The sequence below is a fragment of the Drosophila ananassae genome (assembly GCF_017639315.1).
Source record: "Drosophila ananassae strain 14024-0371.13 chromosome 4 unlocalized genomic scaffold, ASM1763931v2 tig00000054, whole genome shotgun sequence".
Taxonomy (NCBI): domain Eukaryota; kingdom Metazoa; phylum Arthropoda; class Insecta; order Diptera; family Drosophilidae; genus Drosophila; species Drosophila ananassae.
This window is the reverse complement of record NW_025319037.1, coordinates 2,130,884-2,152,133: the sequence shown is the minus strand read 5'-3', so window position 1 is coordinate 2,152,133 and position 21,250 is coordinate 2,130,884. Positions and strand designations below refer to the sequence as shown.

Below are 21,250 nucleotides of genomic sequence, written 5' to 3'. Positions count from 1 at the left end.
CATAAGGACTATATCCTATAGCTGCCATATAACTGAACGATCGGAATTTGCATAATTTTGCCGTTTATTAAGTTAGAAAGATGGGACTTGGTACACATTCCATTTTTGGCAAAATAATCTGTTCTGCCGAATTTCATAAGGATCGGCCGACTATATCATATAGCTGCCATATAACTGAACGATCGGAATTGGCATAACTTTGCTGTTTTTTAAGCCAGAATGATGGGACTTTCTACGGATTCCATTTTGGGCAACCGAATCAGATCTGCCAAACATCATAAGGATCGGCCAACTTTACGCTATAGCTCCCATATAAATGAACGATCAGATATGGAACAACCTTAACTGCAAGGGTATATCAACTTCGGCTCCGCCCGAAGTTAGCTTTCCTTTCTTGTTTATGAAATGTTTTTATCATTTATTACTATTATTAAATAATTAAACAAACCCGTTTTTACATTGTTCGTCTATTTATTGCTTATGTGGCTCATCCCGTGTGGCCTGCTCAAGAAATCGATTTTTATACCTTTGCCGAGGGTATTATAATTTTGGTCAAAAGTGTGCAACGCAGTGATTTTTAGAAGTATTTTTTAGAAGGATACTCGCAACAATTGTCTATATTTGCAAAGAAAGGATATAGAATTATTGCGATTGCGTTCAAGGATCTTGACCCAAAAGTTAACTACACAAAAATTCAGCGGTTTTCCCGTGAAGATGTGGAAAATTATCTTGAATTTCTTGGTTTCGTTATACTGGAGAATCGTTTAAAGCCAGACACAACTGAAGTAATTAATACATTAAATGCGGCGAAGATTCGAACTATAATGATTCGAACTATAATGATTCGAACTGGTGACAACAGCTATCACGACAACAGTGTTGCTCGTGATTGTGGCATAGTTAACTCATCTCAAGCAGTGATTACTATCCATGCAGATCCGGTTAACAGATCTGAACACAATTCTGATGATAGTAACCGTCATAATATTAAAATGAGTAGCGACCAGAATAGAAAATACCAGTTACAATACACATTAGATACGGGCAGTAATATTTGTGCTTCACATCAATTATCTAATAATGGTAATTTTTTTTAACAAGAAAGCACTGCAAGTAACTGCAGCGCCGAGAGTACGATGAATCTTCCCCGAATAACGTCAAGAAATTCCTTCGAAAATAAATCTTATAAAAATTATAATGAAAGCGTTGTACGTTTAAGTAATAGTTCGGCAAGTGTAGAGACCATAGATACGTGGACTCACAATGATACAACAGATGTTCACGTAGAACTTGAAACGAACATTATGCAAGAAAGTAAATGGCAGCAACAATATACATTTGCAATGGATGGAAACACCTGGCAAATTGTAAAAGATCATTTCCCCGAGCAACTTGGAATTATATTAACACGCGGATCAAGTTATGCACGTAGGTCCCCTGAGCAGAAACAAGCTTTAGTTATGGAACTCCAAAACGTTGACTACTGTGTAGCTATGTGTGGCGACGGGGCTAATGATTGCGGCGCTCTAAAGGCTGCGCATGCTGGTATTTCGCTTAGCGAAACTGAATCCTCTATTGCATCCCCATTTACTTCCCATAATTCTACGATTTCAGCGGTTATAAATGTTATTAAAGAAGGCCGAGCTGCATTGGTAACATCTTTTGGTATTTTTAAGTACATGGCCGCCTATTCGCTTGTCCAGTTCATATCTGTAATGATATTGTATTCAATCGACTCTAACTTGGCAGATAAACAGTATCTCTATGTTGACCTTGGGCTAATTTCGATATTTGCCTTTTTTTTTGGAAAAACGGAATCTTTTTTGATGGAAAATTAGTAAAGCAAGTGCCGCTTAGCTCTTTAATTTCTACGACACCCCTGGCCTCGCTTTTACTTCACCTTGCTGCCGTCACAATTTTTCAGGTGACAGGTAGGTGCCCTTTGTTTCTTTTAATTTAATAAGATATAATATATTTATTTGTTTGTCTTTTTAGGTTGGTTTCACCTACAACAACAACCACGGTTCACACCTTTTCAACAAACTGATGAGGAAAATTTAGGTTGTTATGAAAATATACAATGTTTTGCATATCTAGTTTTCAGTACATAATTCTGGCGTTTGTTTTTTCCAAAGGTGCGCCTTACAGAAAACCCTTGTGGTCAAACTTTTCGCTGTGCTTATCATTTATTGTTAATCTTATTATCATAGTTTATTTGGCAATTTATCCCAGCGAATGGGTATTAAATTTTTTTCAATTCATAGTACCTCCAGCAATGAAATTTCGATAATTATAGTTATTCCAGGTTTTTGAATCGTCGCTTAGATAATTTAAAGTATACAATTTTATTATACTCTATATATAAATTGCTGCGAATGAAATGTGTGTATATTATATAAATTTTATTGTATAAAAAAGCGCACTAGCGCAAAAGCGAACTTTCAATGCACATAAATTATTCTTGCTAGCAGTAAAATACAATTAGTTGTACTTAAGTCATGGTGATATGATGTACAAAAGTTGTGTTTTTTGGTTATAAATAAAATAATATAAATGGAATGATTAAATAGATTAAAGGTAATGTGAAGTTCTTTTATCTGAATTCGGAATGGACGTTTTAAAATAAATGTATTAAAGAAGTTGTTATGCTATTAGTAGTTTTAATAGCAGCCGAATAAATACACGCGTTTCAAATCAGGGTTTAATATATTTATTTTTGGTTCAATTTAACCCAAATCTATGCGGCTCCAATCAACTCCAAATCACAACAAAACGCCAAACCAAGAGCTTGCGCAGAAGCTCAGCCAAAGCTCCCCAAAGCGCATACGCTACAAAAAACAATAAAGCGCATGCGAAACTGGGGACAAAACAGAGACGAAACATGCTGATAACAACAGCTGCAGCTTAGCATATTATTATCATTTTATATGCAATCTTTGGTGGCTGCTTGGCCCAACATCCTCCCCCCATTGAAGGGTGCGCCTTCAATAAGAATTTTGGAAGGGGCAGCAGTCACATTATTGCAGAGGTTATTCCATGGGTTGTCCTCCCTACCACAGAGCGCCGACACATCCCGTGATAGTCCACCGTGGCCAGAAAACACCCAGCCAAATCGAGTGTTCTGAGCAACTGGGAGTCCGTGACCTAACTGGATTTGGCCAGCCGACAACAGGTCAAAGAATAAGCCGGCTCCAATCAGCAGGTCCACTCGCTGCGTTTTGTGGAAGTTGGGGTCAGCTAGGTCCATATTGCCAGGAATCTTCCAGCCCGAAGCATCTATGTCCTGGCTAGGCTGATAGTCCGTTATATGTGAAGCCACAACAGCCTCAATTTCCACTGAATATGTGCTAATGCGGGACTTCAAGCACACATTAACGGATGCTCCATCTGTTTCAAATCCAGCGCCGCCGAAACCGGCCACCGTTGTGGAGCATTTGGAGCGGCCAAGCTGAAGTTCATTCGCCAGCCGCGACGAGATGAGATGCACTTGTGAACCGGAATCCAATAACGCTCGGCAAGGCAGGAAATCTCCAGATCGACCACGAACGAGTACATTTGCTGTTGGCAGGAGCACTAGCTCGGCATTGCGATCCTGGGTCACAACAGTGTTAATTGAGCGGGATGGGTTCCCACCAGCAACTGCACCGATGGGACGTGAGACTCGTTCGGGTGAAACCTGCCCGCGAGGGTGCAACAGAAAATGATGACGGTGATTGCACGTCGAGCAGCGGGAAGCTGAGCATCCGCGAGCGAGATGGCCATCCTCCAGACAAACAAAACAGCGAGCCAGACGCCGCACTTCGTCGTACCGTTCCTCAATTGTCAAAGCACTAAACTTTGAACAAGAAGGAAGCTCGTGCACCGAAATACCACACAGGGCGCATAGAGCAGGACGGGCGTTAATAACCATGCACGACGATCGGTTATTCGAATATCTACCACGGCCAACTTGGTTAGCTGGTGGATACGCCGCCAAAGAAAAGTCGACGCATTCAAGAGTCCGGCACCTTTGCTCCAAGAATCGTGCCATGGACTCCCAAGACGGAAGGCTGTCGTTGCTTCCGGCAAGAGTGTCTTCCCACTTGGCCCTTGTGGCTGGATCCAACTTCTGCAGGATAATCTGGATAAGCAAACATCCTTGGATCTCGGCAGCTGATCCGGAACTCATAAGAGCCCGCATATGCCCGTTGAACCGATCCGATAGCTCCCGCAACGTAGCAACAGACCCTGGCTCGACCACACGAAGCTGCAGGATCTCATTAATGTGAGACTGAAATATTAAACGCCGATTACTAAAACGATTGCGCAATAGGTCAAGGGCCACATCGTAGTTCGCGTCAGTAATTTCCAGAGCTCTCACCGTGTCCAAGGCTGACTCGCGCAGGCATGAAATGAGCCACCGGAGCTTTTCCGTTTTCGTTAGGTGGGGATGACTGTCAATCGTGGTCTTAAAAAGGGCGCAGAAATCCGGCCACTCGGCATAGTCGCCGCTAAATGTTGGCATCGGCAACGGTGGCAAGGAGGGGGCTGGCTTGTATGGCATTGGCGATACGCTGGCACCGTCGAGAAGTGTGGAGTGGGCAGCGATTCTAATGGAGCGCTTGGCAACCTCCACCTGAATTTCCACTTCCACCTCAGTCGCCAGCTGCGAGAATTTCCAATACAGATCACTCCCGATCTCGCTAAAATTAAGCTCCTCCAACTCTTCTTGAAGCGCTGTGAACCGCTCACGCAAACGCCTCTCCACCGACTCCAGCGCCATAATGGAAGAATCGTCAGTCCGCGCTGCAGCCGTCACCTTATGATGCAGCGCCTCCATTTCCTGGCAGGCCACCTCTGCTCTTCTCCGCAGCATCCTTTCCCGGTTTGCTGCAGCAGCTCTAATAATCTCAGCTCCAGACTCCATTCTTCAATTAAAATGCAACTTGTAGCAACAACAACAAGGGCGTTTTCTTTGCACTTTTAATGCTGATCACAATATTAAACCGGGATGAGATCACGTCGGGGTCACCAATGTTATGCTATTAGTAGTTTTAATAGCAGCCGAATAAATACACGCGTTTCAAATCAGGGTTCAATATATTTATTTTTGGTTCAATTTAACCCAAATCTATGCGGCTCCAATCAACTCCAAATCACAACAAAACGCCAAACCAAGAGCTTCCGCAGAAGCTCAGCGAAAGAAAGCGCATACGCTACAAAAAACAATAAAGCGCATGCGAAACTGAGGACAAAACAGAGACGAAACATGCTGATAACAACAGCTGCAGCTTAGCATATTATTATCATTTTATATGCAATCTTTGGTGGCTGCTTGGCCCAACAGAAGTTATCATGTGCATTTTTATACCCTTGCAGAGGGTATTATAATTTTGGTCACAAGTGAAGGAGACATCTCCGACCCTATAAAGTATATACATCCTTGATCAGGATCACCTCCTGAGTCGATATGAGCATGTCCGACTGTCCGCCTGTCTGTCTGTTTCTACGCAAACGAGTCTCTCAGTTTTAAAACTATCGAGATGAAACTTTGCACACATCCTTCTTTTGTTTGCCGGCAGTTTGTGAGTTGCCGGAATCGGTCGACTATATGCTATAGCTGCCATATAACTGATTGATCGGAAATGCCATAACTTTGGTGTTTTTTAAGTTAGAGAGTTGTGTCTTTCCACACATGTTATATTTGTCTAAAATATTTTATGTACAAAATTTCATAAGGATCGGCCGACTATATCCTATAGCTGTCATAGGCGATCGGAATCAGCATAACTTTTGAGTTTTTTTAGTTAGAAAGATGGGACTTGGTTCAGATTCTATTTGGAAAAAATAATCTGATTTTCCAAATTTCATAAGGACTATATCCTATAGCTGCCATATAACTGAACGATCGGAATTGGCATAACTTTGCTGTTTTTTAAGCCAGAATGATGGGACTTTCTACGGATTCCATTTTGGGCAACCGGATCAGATCTGCCAAACATCATAAGGATCGGCCAACATTACCCTATAGCTCCCATATAAATGAACGATCAGATATGGAACAACCTTTACTGCAAGGGTATATCAACTTCGGCTCCGCCCGAAGTTAGCTTTCCTTTCTTGTTTATGAAATGTTTTTATCATTTATTACTATTATTAAATAATTAAACAAACCCGTTTTTACATTGTTCGTCTATTTATTGCTTATGTGGCTCATCCCGTGTGGCCTGCTCAAGAAATCGATTTTTATACCTTTGCCGAGGGTATTATAATTTTGGTCAAAAGTGTGCAACGCAGTGATTTTTAGAAGTATTTTTTAGAAGGATACTCGCAACAATTGTCTATATTTGCAAAGAAAGGATATAGAATTATTGCGATTGCGTTCAAGGCTCTTGACCCAAAAGTTAACTTCACAAAAATTCAGCGGTTTTCCCGTGAAGATGTGGAAAATTATCTTGAATTTCTTGGTTTCGTTGTACTGGAGAATCGTTTAAAGCCAGACACAACTGAAGTAATCAATACATTAAATGCGGCGAAGATTCGAACTATAATGATTCGAACTATAATGAATCGAACTATAATGATTCGAACTGGTGACAACAGCTATCACGACAACAGTGTTGCACGTGATTGTGGCATAGTTAACTCATCTCAAGCAGTGATTACTGTCCATGCAGATCCGGTAAACAGATCTGAACACAATTCTGATGATAGTAACCGTCATAATATTAAAATGAGTAGCGACCAGAATAGAAAATACCAGTTACAATACACATTAGATACGGGCAGTAATATTTGTGCTTCACATCAATTATCTAATAATGGTAATTTTTTTTACAAGAAAGCACTGCAAGTAACTGCAGCGCCGAGAGTACGATGAATCTTCCCCGTATAACGTCAAATAATTCCTTCGAAAATGAATCTTATGAATCTGAAAAGTAATAATGAAAGCGTTGACCGTTTAAGTAATAGTTCGGCAAGTGTAGAGACCATAGATACGTGGACTCACAATGATACATGGCATTTCTTGTGCAAGAAAGTAAATGGCAGCTACAATATACATTTGCAATGGATGGAAACACCTGGCAAATCGTAAAAGATCATTTCCCCGAGGAACTCGGAATTATATTAACACGCGGATCAATTTATGCACGTATGTCCCCTGAGCAGAAACAAGCTTTAGTTATGGAACTCCAAAATGTTGACTACTGAGTAGCTATGTATGGTGACGGGGCTAATGATTGCGCCGCTCTAAAGGCTGCGTATGCTGGTATTTCGCTTAGCGAAACTGAATCCTCTATAGCATCCCCATTTACTTCCCATAATTCTACGATTTCAGCGGTTATAAATATTATAAAAGCTGCATTGGTATTTTTAAGTACATGGCCGCCTATTCGCTTGTCCAGTTCATATCTGTAATGATATTGTATTCAATCGACTCTAACTTGGCAGATAAACAGTATCTCTATGTTGACCTTGGGCTAATTTCGATATTTGCCTTTTTTTTGGAAAAACGGAATCTTTTGATGGAAAATTGGTAAAGCAAGTGCCGCTTAGCTCTTTAATTTCTACGACACCCCTGGCCTCGCTTTTACTTCACCTTGCTGCCGTCAAGATTTTTCAGGTGACGGGTAGGTGCCCTTTGTTTCTTTTAATTTAATAAGATATAATATATTTATTTGTTCGTCTTTTTAGGTTGGTTTCACCTACAACAACAACCATGGTTCACACCTTTTCAACAAACTGATGAGGAAAATTTAGGTTGTTATGAAAATATACAATGTTTTGCATATCTAGTTTTCAGTACATAATTCTGGCGTTTGTTTTTTCCAAAGGTGCCCCTTACAGAAAACCCTTGTGGTCAAACTTTTCGCTGTGCTTAGAATTTATTGTTAATCTTATTACCACAGTTTATTTGGCAATTTATCCCAGCGAATGGGTATCAAATTTTTTTCAACTCATAGTACCTCCAGCAATGAAATTTCGATATATTATAGTTATTTACGGTATTGCTGCATTCGCATGCCATATTTTTGTCGAGTCTTATCTGGTTGAATATCTGATATTCAAAAAGTATCAAGCAAAGCGTGAACAAAGTTGGACTACATCGAAACAAAAATGTATTCGTTTGGAGTATGATATTACCCAAATTGGAAATTGGCCGCCCATCACTGAAAAATATGAACCGATCGAATCGCCTGCATGGGAAGAAGGTCAGCCTAGATATATTAGTTTAATGGCGGAACAAAACCACGATCCGCAGAAAACTTTATATCCAGGTTTTTGAATCGTCGCTTAGATAATTTAAAGTATACAATTTTGTTATACTCTATATATAAATTGCTGCGAATGAAATATATGTGTATATTATATAAATTTTATTGTATAAAAATGCGCACTAAAAACTTTCAATGCACATAAATTATTCTTGCTAGCAGTAAAGTACAATTAGTTGTACTTCGGTCATGGTGATATGATGTACAAAAGTTCTGTTTTTTGGTTATAAATAAAATAATATAAATGGAATGATTAAATAGATTAAAGGTAATGTGAAGTTCTTTTATCTGAATTTGGAATGGACGTTTTAAAATAAATGTATTAAAGAAGTTATCATGTGCATTTTTATACCCTTGCAGAGGGTATTATAATTTTGGTCACAAGTGAAGGAGACATCTCCGACCCTATAAAGTATATATATCCTTGATCAGGATCACCTCCTGAGTCGATATGAGCATGTCCGTCTGTCCGCCTGTCTGTCTGTTTCTACGCAAACGAGTCTCTCAGTTTTAAAACTATCGAGATGAAACTTTGCACACATCCTTCTTTTGTTTGCCGGCAGTTTGTGAGTTGGAACGGCCGGAATCGGTCGACTATATGCTATAGCTGCCATTTAACTGATTGATCGGAAATGCCATTACCTGGGTGTTTTTTTAGTTGAAAAGATGGTACTTGGTACAGATTCCATTTTGGCCAATCTAATCCGATCTGCCAAATTTTATAAGGATTGGTCGACTATATCCTATACCTGCCATATATCTGAACGATCGGAAATTGCACAACCTTGCAATTTTTAAATTAATGGTTAAAAATGTTTGTTTTCTCAACAAATACAGATTTTTAGGGTGTAATGAATATTTGAAACACTGAAAAGTAAAGAATTGGGCATTCCCAATGGGCCCGGGTTCAAAGTTGACTAGGCCATCTTTTTATATCCTTGCAGAGGGTATTATAATTTTGGTTAAAAGTGTGCAACGCAGTGAAGGAGACATCTCCGACCCTATAAAGTGTATATATTCTTGAACAAGGTCACCTCCTGAGTCGATATAAGCATGTCCTTCTGTCTGTCTTTCCGTCGTTCCGTCTGTCTGTCGGTTTCTACGCAAACTAGTCTTTCAGTTTTAAAGCTATCGAGTTGAAACTTTGCACACATCCTTCTTTTTCTTGCGGGTAGTATATAAGGCGGAACGGCCGGGATCGGTCGACTATATCCTATAGCTGCCATATAACTCATTGATCGGAAATGCCATAACTTTGGTGTTTTTTAAGTTAGAGAGTTGTGTCTTTCCACACATGTTATATTTGACTAAAATATTTTATGTACAAAATTTCATAAGGATCGGCCGACTATATCCTATAGCTGTCATAGGACGATCGGAATCGGCATAACTTTGGAATTTTTTAAGTTAGAAAGATGGGACTTGGTACAGATTCTATTTGGAAAAAATAATCTGATTTTCCAAATTTCATAAGGACTATATCCTATAGCTGCCATATAACTGAACGATCGGAATTGGCATAACTTTGCTGTTTTTTAAGCCAGAATGATGGGACTTTCTACGGATTCCATTTTGGGCAACCGAATCAGATCTGCCAAACTTCATAAGGATCGGCCAACTTTACCTTATAGCCTCCATATAAATGAACGATCAGATATGGAACAACCTTAACTGCAAGGGTATATCAACTTCGGCTCCGCCCGAAGTTAGCTTTTCTTTCTTGTTTATGAAATGTTTTTATCATTTATAACTATTATTAAATAATTAAACAAACCCGTTTTTACATTGTTCGTCTATTTATTGCTTATGTGGCTCATCCCGTGTGGCCTGCTCAAGAAATCGATTTTTATACCTTTGCCGAGGGTATTATAATTTTGGTCAAAAGTGTGCAACGCAGTGATTTTTAGAAGTATTTTTTAGAAGGATACTCGCAACAATTGTCTATATTTGCAAAGAAAGGATATAGAATTATTGCGATTGCGTTCAAGGCTCTTGACCCAAAAGTTAACTACACAAAAATTCAGCGGTTTTCCCGTGAAGATGTGGAAAATTATCTTGAATTTCTTGGTTTCGTTATACTGGAGAATCGTTTAAAGCCAGACACAACTGAAGTAATTAATACATTAAATGCGGCGAAGATTCGAACTATAATGATTCGAACTATAATGATTCGAACTATAATGATTCGAACTGGTGACAACAGCTATCACGACAACAGTGTTGCTCGTGATTGTGGCATAGTTAACTCATCTCAAGCAGTGATTACTATCCATGCAGATCCGGTTAACAGATCTGAACACAATTCTGATGATAGTAACCGTCATAATATTAAAATGAGTAGCGACCAGAATAGAAAATACCAGTTACAATACACATTAGATACGGGCAGTAATATTTGTGCTTCACATCAATTATCTAATAATGGTAATTTTTTTTAACAAGAAAGCACTGCAAGTAACTGCAGCGCCGAGAGTACGATGAATCTTCCCCGAATAACGTCAAGAAATTCCTTCGAAAATAAATCTTATAAAAATTATAATGAAAGCGTTGTACGTTTAAGTAATAGTTCGGCAAGTGTAGAGACCATAGATACGTGGACTCACAATGATACAACAGATGTTCACGTAGAACTTGAAACGAACATTATGCAAGAAAGTAAATGGCAGCAACAATATACATTTGCAATGGATGGAAACACCTGGCAAATTGTAAAAGATCATTTCCCCGAGCAACTTGGAATTATATTAACACGCGGATCAAGTTATGCACGTAGGTCCCCTGAGCAGAAACAAGCTTTAGTTATGGAACTCCAAAACGTTGACTACTGTGTAGCTATGTGTGGCGACGGGGCTAATGATTGCGGCGCTCTAAAGGCTGCGCATGCTGGTATTTCGCTTAGCGAAACTGAATCCTCTATTGCATCCCCATTTACTTCCCATAATTCTACGATTTCAGCGGTTATAAATGTTATTAAAGAAGGCCGAGCTGCATTGGTAACATCTTTTGGTATTTTTAAGTACATGGCCGCCTATTCGCTTGTCCAGTTCATATCTGTAATGATATTGTATTCAATCGACTCTAACTTGGCAGATAAACAGTATCTCTATGTTGACCTTGGGCTAATTTCGATATTTGCCTTTTTTTTTGGAAAAACGGAATCTTTTTTGATGGAAAATTAGTAAAGCAAGTGCCGCTTAGCTCTTTAATTTCTACGACACCCCTGGCCTCGCTTTTACTTCACCTTGCTGCCGTCAAGATTTTTCAGGTGACGGGTAGGTGCCCTTTGTTTCTTTTAATTTAATAAGATATAATATATTTATTTGTTCGTCTTTTTAGGTTGGTTTCACCTACAACAACAACCATGGTTCACACCTTTTCAACAAACTGATGAGGAAAATTTAGGTTGTTATGAAAATATACAATGTTTTGCATATCTAGTTTTCAGTACATAATTCTGGCGTTTGTTTTTTCCAAAGGTGCCCCTTACAGAAAACCCTTGTGGTCAAACTTTTCTTATTATCACAGTTTATTTGGCAATTTATCCCAGCGAATGGGTATCAAATTTTTTTCAACTCATAGTACCTCCAGCAATGAAATTTCGATATATTATAGTTATTTACGGTATTGCTGCATTCGCATGCCATATTTTTGTCGAGTCTTATCTGGTTGAATATCTGATATTCAAAAAGTATCAAGCAAAGCGTGAACAAAGTTGGACTACATCGAAACAAAAATGTATTCGTTTGGAGTATGATATTACCCAAATTGGAAATTGGCCGCCCATCACTGAAAAATATGAACCGATCGAATCGCCTGCATGGGAAGAAGGTCAGCCTAGATATATTAGTTTAATGGCGGAACAAAACCACGATCCGCAGAAAACTTTATATCCAGGTTTTTGAATCGTCGCTTAGATAATTTAAAGTATACAATTTTGTTATACTCTATATATAAATTGCTGCGAATGAAATATGTGTATATTATATAAATTTTATTGTATAAAAATGCGCACTAAAAACTTTCAATGCACATAAATTATTCTTGCTAGCAGTAAAGTACAATTAGTTGTACTTCGGTCATGGTGATATGATGTACAAAATTTCTGTTTTTTGGTTATAAATAAAATAATATAAATGGAATGATTAAATAGATTAAAGGTAATGTGAAGTTCTTTTATCTGAATTTGGAATGGACGTTTTAAAATAAATGTATTAAAGAAGTTATCATGTGCATTTTTATACCCTTGCAGAGGGTATTATAATTTTGGTCAAAAGTGAAGGAGACATCTCCGACCCTATAAAGTATATATATCCTTGATCAGGATCACCTCCTGAGTCGATATGAGCATGTCCGTCTGTCCGCCTGTCTGTCTGTTTCTACGCAAACGAGTCTCTCAGTTTTAAAACTATCGAGATGAAACTTTGCACACATCCTTCTTTTGTTTGCCGGCAGTTTGTGAGTTGGAACGGCCGGAATCGGTCGACTATATGCTATAGCTGCCATTTAACTGATTGATCGGAAATGCCATTACCTGGGTGTTTTTTTAGTTGAAAAGATGGTACTTGGTACAGATTCCATTTTGGCCAATCTAATCCGATCTGCCAAATTTTATAAGGATTGGTCGACTATATCCTATACCTGCCATATATCTGAACGATCGGAAATTGCACAACCTTGCAATTTTTAAATTAATGGTTAAAAATGTTTTTTTTCTCAACAAATACAGATTTTTAGGGTGTAATGAATATTTGAAACACTGAAAAGCAAAGAATTGGGCATTCCCAATGGGCCCGGGTTCAAAGTTGACTAGGCCATCTTTTTATATCCTTGCAGAGGGTATTATAATTTTGGTTAAAAGTGTGCAACGCAGTGAAGGAGACATCTCCGACCCTATAAAGTGTATATATTCTTGAACAAGGTCACCTCCTGAGTCGATATAAGCATGTCCTTCTGTCTGTCTTTCCGTCGTTCCGTCTGTCTGTCGGTTTCTACGCAAACTAGTCTTTCAGTTTTAAAGCTATCGAGTTGAAACTTTGCACACATCCTTCTTTTTCTTGCGGGTAGTATATAAGGCGGAACGGCCGGGATCGGTCGACTATATCCTATAGCTGCCATATAACTCATTGATCGGAAATGCCATAACTTTGGTGTTTTTTAAGTTAGAGAGTTGTGTCTTTCCACACATGTTATATTTGACTAAAATATTTTATGTACAAAATTTCATAAGGATCGGCCGACTATATCCTATAGCTGTCATAGGACGATCGGAATCGGCATAACTTTGGAATTTTTTAAGTTAGAAAGATGGGACTTGGTACAGATTCTATTTGGAAAAAATAATCTGATTTTCCAAATTTCATAAGGACTATATCCTATAGCTGCCATATAACTGAACGATCGGAATTGGCATAACTTTGCTGTTTTTTAAGCCAGAATGATGGGACTTTCTACGGATTCCATTTTGGGCAACCGAATCAGATCTGCCAAACTTCATAAGGATCGGCCAACTTTACCTTATAGCCTCCATATAAATGAACGATCAGATATGGAACAACCTTAACTGCAAGGGTATATCAACTTCGGCTCCGCCCGAAGTTAGCTTTTCTTTCTTGTTTATGAAATGTTTTTATCATTTATAACTATTATTAAATAATTAAACAAACCCGTTTTTACATTGTTCGTCTATTTATTGCTTATGTGGCTCATCCCGTGTGGCCTGCTCAAGAAATCGATTTTTATACCTTTGCCGAGGGTATTATAATTTTGGTCAAAAGTGTGCAACGCAGTGATTTTTAGAAGTATTTTTTAGAAGGATACTCGCAACAATTGTCTATATTTGCAAAGAAAGGATATAGAATTATTGCGATTGCGTTCAAGGCTCTTGACCCAAAAGTTAACTACACAAAAATTCAGCGGTTTTCCCGTGAAGATGTGGAAAATTATCTTGAATTTCTTGGTTTCGTTATACTGGAGAATCGTTTAAAGCCAGACACAACTGAAGTAATTAATACATTAAATGCGGCGAAGATTCGAACTATAATGATTCGAACTATAATGATTCGAACTATAATGATTCGAACTGGTGACAACAGCTATCACGACAACAGTGTTGCTCGTGATTGTGGCATAGTTAACTCATCTCAAGCAGTGATTACTATCCATGCAGATCCGGTTAACAGATCTGAACACAATTCTGATGATAGTAACCGTCATAATATTAAAATGAGTAGCGACCAGAATAGAAAATACCAGTTACAATACACATTAGATACGGGCAGTAATATTTGTGCTTCACATCAATTATCTAATAATGGTAATTTTTTTTAACAAGAAAGCACTGCAAGTAACTGCAGCGCCGAGAGTACGATGAATCTTCCCCGAATAACGTCAAGAAATTCCTTCGAAAATAAATCTTATAAAAATTATAATGAAAGCGTTGTACGTTTAAGTAATAGTTCGGCAAGTGTAGAGACCATAGATACGTGGACTCACAATGATACAACAGATGTTCACGTAGAACTTGAAACGAACATTATGCAAGAAAGTAAATGGCAGCAACAATATACATTTGCAATGGATGGAAACACCTGGCAAATTGTAAAAGATCATTTCCCCGAGCAACTTGGAATTATATTAACACGCGGATCAAGTTATGCACGTAGGTCCCCTGAGCAGAAACAAGCTTTAGTTATGGAACTCCAAAACGTTGACTACTGTGTAGCTATGTGTGGCGACGGGGCTAATGATTGCGGCGCTCTAAAGGCTGCGCATGCTGGTATTTCGCTTAGCGAAACTGAATCCTCTATTGCATCCCCATTTACTTCCCATAATTCTACGATTTCAGCGGTTATAAATGTTATTAAAGAAGGCCGAGCTGCATTGGTAACATCTTTTGGTATTTTTAAGTACATGGCCGCCTATTCGCTTGTCCAGTTCATATCTGTAATGATATTGTATTCAATCGACTCTAACTTGGCAGATAAACAGTATCTCTATGTTGACCTTGGGCTAATTTCGATATTTGCCTTTTTTTTTGGAAAAACGGAATCTTTTTTGATGGAAAATTAGTAAAGCAAGTGCCGCTTAGCTCTTTAATTTCTACGACACCCCTGGCCTCGCTTTTACTTCACCTTGCTGCCGTCAAGATTTTTCAGGTGACGGGTAGGTGCCCTTTGTTTCTTTTAATTTAATAAGATATAATATATTTATTTGTTCGTCTTTTTAGGTTGGTTTCACCTACAACAACAACCATGGTTCACACCTTTTCAACAAACTGATGAGGAAAATTTAGGTTGTTATGAAAATATACAATGTTTTGCATATCTAGTTTTCAGTACATAATTCTGGCGTTTGTTTTTTCCAAAGGTGCCCCTTACAGAAAACCCTTGTGGTCAAACTTTTCTTATTATCACAGTTTATTTGGCAATTTATCCCAGCGAATGGGTATCAAATTTTTTTCAACTCATAGTACCTCCAGCAATGAAATTTCGATATATTATAGTTATTTACGGTATTGCTGCATTCGCATGCCATATTTTTGTCGAGTCTTATCTGGTTGAATATCTGATATTCAAAAAGTATCAAGCAAAGCGTGAACAAAGTTGGACTACATCGAAACAAAAATGTATTCGTTTGGAGTATGATATTACCCAAATTGGAAATTGGCCGCCCATCACTGAAAAATATGAACCGATCGAATCGCCTGCATGGGAAGAAGGTCAGCCTAGATATATTAGTTTAATGGCGGAACAAAACCACGATCCGCAGAAAACTTTATATCCAGGTTTTTGAATCGTCGCTTAGATAATTTAAAGTATACAATTTTGTTATACTCTATATATAAATTGCTGCGAATGAAATATGTGTATATTATATAAATTTTATTGTATAAAAATGCGCACTAAAAACTTTCAATGCACATAAATTATTCTTGCTAGCAGTAAAGTACAATTAGTTGTACTTCGGTCATGGTGATATGATGTACAAAATTTCTGTTTTTTGGTTATAAATAAAATAATATAAATGGAATGATTAAATAGATTAAAGGTAATGTGAAGTTCTTTTATCTGAATTTGGAATGGACGTTTTAAAATAAATGTATTAAAGAAGTTATCATGTGCATTTTTATACCCTTGCAGAGGGTATTATAATTTTGGTCAAAAGTGAAGGAGACATCTCCGACCCTATAAAGTATATATATCCTTGATCAGGATCACCTCCTGAGTCGATATGAGCATGTCCGTCTGTCCGCCTGTCTGTCTGTTTCTACGCAAACGAGTCTCTCAGTTTTAAAACTATCGAGATGAAACTTTGCACACATCCTTCTTTTGTTTGCCGGCAGTTTGTGAGTTGGAACGGCCGGAATCGGTCGACTATATGCTATAGCTGCCATTTAACTGATTGATCGGAAATGCCATTACCTGGGTGTTTTTTTAGTTGAAAAGATGGTACTTGGTACAGATTCCATTTTGGCCAATCTAATCCGATCTGCCAAATTTTATAAGGATTGGTCGACTATATCCTATACCTGCCATATATCTGAACGATCGGAAATTGCACAACCTTGCAATTTTTAAATTAATGGTTAAAAATGTTTTTTTTCTCAACAAATACAGATTTTTAGGGTGTAATGAATATTTGAAACACTGAAAAGCAAAGAATTGGGCATTCCCAATGGGCCCGGGTTCAAAGTTGACTAGGCCATCTTTTTATATCCTTGCAGAGGGTATTATAATTTTGGTTAAAAGTGTGCAACGCAGTGAAGGAGACATCTCCGACCCTATAAAGTGTATATATTCTTGAACAAGGTCACCTCCTGAGTCGATATAAGCATGTCCTTCTGTCTGTCTTTCCGTCGTTCCGTCTGTCTGTCGGTTTCTACGCAAACTAGTCTTTCAGTTTTAAAGCTATCGAGTTGAAACTTTGCACACATCCTTCTTTTTCTTGCGGGTAGTATATAAGGCGGAACGGCCGGGATCGGTCGACTATATCCTATAGCTGCCATATAACTCATTGATCGGAAATGCCATAACTTTGGTGTTTTTTAAGTTAGAGAGTTGTGTCTTTCCACACATGTTATATTTGACTAAAATATTTTATGTACAAAATTTCATAAGGATCGGCCGACTATATCCTATAGCTGTCATAGGACGATCGGAATCGGCATAACTTTGGAATTTTTTAAGTTAGAAAGATGGGACTTGGTACAGATTCTATTTGGAAAAAATAATCTGATTTTCCAAATTTCATAAGGACTATATCCTATAGCTGCCATATAACTGAACGATCGGAATTGGCATAACTTTGCTGTTTTTTAAGCCAGAATGATGGGACTTTCTACGGATTCCATTTTGGGCAACCGAATCAGATCTGCCAAACTTCATAAGGATCGGCCAACTTTACCTTATAGCCTCCATATAAATGAACGATCAGATATGGAACAACCTTAACTGCAAGGGTATATCAACTTCGGCTCCGCCCGAAGTTAGCTTTTCTTTCTTGTTTATGAAATGTTTTTATCATTTATAACTATTATTAAATAATTAAACAAACCCGTTTTTACATTGTTCGTCTATTTATTGCTTATGTGGCTCATCCCGTGTGGCCTGCTCAAGAAATCGATTTTTATACCTTTGCCGAGGGTATTATAATTTTGGTCAAAAGTGTGCAACGCAGTGATTTTTAGAAGTATTTTTTAGAAGGAAACTCGCAACAATTGTCTATATTTGCAAAGAAAGGATATAGAATTATTGCGATTGCGTTCAAGGCTCTTGACCCAAAAGTTAACTTCACAAAAATTCAGCGGTTTTCCCGTGAAGATGTGGAAAATGATCTTGAATTTCTTGGTTTCGTTGTACTGGAGAATCGTTTAAAACCAGACACAACTGAAGTAATCAATACATTAAATGCGGCGAAGATTCGACCTATAATGATTCGAACTATAATGATTCGAACTATAATGATTCGAACTGGTGATTGTGGCATAGTTAACTCATCTCAAGCTGTGATTACTGTCCATGCGTCCGGTTAACAGATCTGATGATAGTAACCGTCATAATATTAAAATGAGTAGCGACCAGAATAGACAATACCAGTTACAATACACATTAGATACGGGCAGTAATATTTGTGCTTCACATCAATTATCTAATAATGGTAATTTTTTTTACAAGAAAGCACTGCAAGTAACTGCAGCGCCGAAAGTACGATGAATCTTCCCCGTATAACGTCAAATAATTCCTTCGAAAATGAATCTTATAAAAGTTATAATGAAAGCGTTGTACGTTTAAGTAATAGTTCGGCAAGTGTAGAGACCATAGATACGTGGACTCACAATGATACATGGCATTTCTTGTGCAAGAAAGTAAATGGCAGCTACAATATACATTTGCAATGGATGGAAACACCTGGCAAATCGTAAAAGATCATTTCCCCGAGGAACTCGAAATTATATTAACACGCGGATCAATTTATGCACGTATGTCCCCTGAGCAGAAACAAGCTTTAGTTATGGAACTCCAAAATGTTGACTACTGTGTAGCTATGTGTGGTGACGGGGCTAATGATTGCGCCGCTCTAAAGGCTTTTTTTTGCATATCTAGTTTTCAGTACATAATTCTGGCGTTTGTTTTTTCCAAAGGTGCCCCTTACAGAAAACCCTTGTGGTCAAACTTTTCGCTGTGCTTAGAATTTATTGTTAATCTTATTACCACAGTTTATTTGGCAATTTATCCCAGCGAATGGGTATCAAATTTTTTTCAACTCATAGTACCTCCAGCAATGAAATTTCGATATATTATAGTTATTTACGGTATTGCTGCATTCGCATGCCATATTTTTGTCGAGTCTTATCTGGTTGAATATCTGATATTCAAAAAGTATCAAGCAAAGCGTGAACAAAGTTGGACTACATCGAAACAAAAATGTATTCGTTTGGAGTATGATATTACCCAAATTGGAAATTGGCCGCCCATAACTGAAAAATATGAACCGATCGAATCGCCTGCATGGGAAGAAGGTCAGCCTAGATATATTAGTTTAATGGCGGAACAAAACCACGATCCGCAGAAAACTTTATTTCCAGGTTTTTGAATCGTCGCTCAAATAATTTAAAGTATACAATTTTGTGTATATGTGTATATTATATAAATTTTATTGTATAAAAAAGCGCACTAAAAACTTTCAATGCACATAAATTATTCTTGCTAGCAGTAAAGTACAATTAGTTGTACTTCGGTCATGGTGATATGATGTACAAAAGTTCTGTTTTTTTGTTATAAATAAAATAATATAAATGGAATGATTAAATAGATTAAAGGTAATGTGAAGTTCTTTTATCTGAATTTGGAATGGACGTTTTAAAATAAATGTATTAAAGAAGTTATCATGTGCATTTTTATACCCTTGCAGAGGGTATTATAATTTTGGTCACAAGTGAAGGAGACATCTCCGACCCTATAAAGTATATATATCCTTGATCAGGATCACCCCCTGAGTCGATATGAGCATGTCCGTCTGTCCGCCTGTCTGTCTGTTTCTACGCAAACGAGTCTCTCAGTTTTAAAACTATCGAGATGAAACTTTGCACACATCCTTCTTTTGTTTGCCGGCAGTTTGTGAGTTGGAACGGCCGGAATCGGTCGACTATATGCTATAGCTGCCATTTAACTGATTGATCGGAAATGCCACAACTTTATTGTTTCTTAAGTTAAAGGGTTAGGATTTCATAAATGTTATATTTGGCTAGAATATCTTACCTACAAAATTTCATAAGGATCGGCCGACTATATCCTATAGCTTTCATATAACTGATTGATCGGAAATGCCATTACCTGGGTGTTTTTTTAGTTGAAAAGATGGTACTTGGTACAGATTCCATTTTGGCCAATCTAATCCGATCTGCCAAATTTTATAAGGATTGGTCGACTATATCCTATACCTGCCATATATCTGAACGATCGGAAATTGCACAACCTTGCAATTTTTAAATTAATGGTTAAAAATGTTTTTTTTCTCAACAAATACAGATTTTTAGGGTGTAATGAATATTTGAAACACTGAACAGCAAAGAATTGGGCATTCCCAATGGGCCCGGGTTCAAAGTTGACTAGGCCATCTTTTTATATCCTTGCAGAGGGTATTATAATTTTGGTTAAAAGTGTGCAACGCAGTGAAGGAGACATCTCCGACCTTATAAAGTTTATATATTCTTGATCAAGGTCACCTCCTGAGTCGATATAAGCATGTCCTTCTGTCTGTCTTTCCGTCGGTCCGTCTGTCTGTCGGTTTCTATGCAAACTAGTCTTTCAGTTTTAAAGCTATCGAGTTGAAACTTTGCACACATCCTTCTTTTCTTTGCGGGTAGTATATAAGGCGGAACGGCCGGGATCGGTCGACTATATCCTATAGCTGCCATATAACTCATTGATCGGAAATGCCATAACTTTGGTGTTTTTTAAGTTAGAGAGTTGTGTCTTTCCACACATGTTATATTTGACTAAAATATTTTATGTACAAAATTTCATAAGGATCGGCCGACTATATCCTATAGCTGTCATAGGACGATCGGAATCGGCATAACTTTGGAATTTTTTAAGTTAGAAAGATGGGACTTGGTACAGATTCTATTTGGAAAAAATAATCTGATTTTCCAAATTTCATAAGGACTATATCCTATAGCTGCCATATAACTGAACGATCGGAATTGGCATAACTTTGCTGTTTTTTAAGCCAGAATGATGGGACTTTCTACGGATTCCATTTTGGGCAACCGAATCAGATCTGCCAAACTTCATAAGGATCGGCCAACTTTACCTTATAGCCTCCATATAAATGAACAATCAGATATGGAACAACCTTAACTGCAAGGGTATATCAACTTCGGCTCCGCCCGATGTTAGCTTTTCTTTCTTGTTTATGAAATGTTTTTATCATTTATAACTATTATTAAATAATTAAACAAACCCGTTTTTACATTGTTCGTCTATTTATTGCTT

The 21,250-nt window shown here is 37.8% G+C and overlaps 1 protein-coding gene and 3 long non-coding RNA genes across 4 annotated transcripts in view; all 4 read left to right on the top strand.

Moving 5' to 3' along the window:
- Positions 1–7,787, top strand: part of LOC6501801 (polyamine-transporting ATPase 13A3) — an 85,931-nt gene extending 78,144 nt beyond the window's left edge. Inside the window, exons 9-10 of the transcript XR_004310239.2 lie at positions 7,348–7,610; positions 7,675–7,787. The gene's annotated coding sequence lies outside the window, so the exon portion shown is untranslated. The remainder of the gene's footprint in view (positions 1–7,347; positions 7,611–7,674) is intronic.
- On the top strand, positions 134–2,581 carry LOC123257735. The gene is made up of 2 exons (XR_006507838.1): positions 134–1,931; positions 1,996–2,581. It is a non-coding gene; the product is annotated as an uncharacterized LOC123257735 (long non-coding RNA).
- Positions 7,788–10,001: 2,214 nt separating the features above from the next.
- Positions 10,002–11,704, top strand: LOC116655086. The gene is made up of 2 exons (XR_004310242.2): positions 10,002–11,527; positions 11,592–11,704. It is a non-coding gene; the product is annotated as an uncharacterized LOC116655086 (long non-coding RNA).
- Positions 11,705–13,869: 2,165 nt separating this feature from the next.
- Positions 13,870–16,305, top strand: LOC26514330. The gene is made up of 2 exons (XR_004310233.2): positions 13,870–15,416; positions 15,481–16,305. It is a non-coding gene; the product is annotated as an uncharacterized LOC26514330 (long non-coding RNA).
- Positions 16,306–21,250: the final 4,945 nt, after the last annotated feature.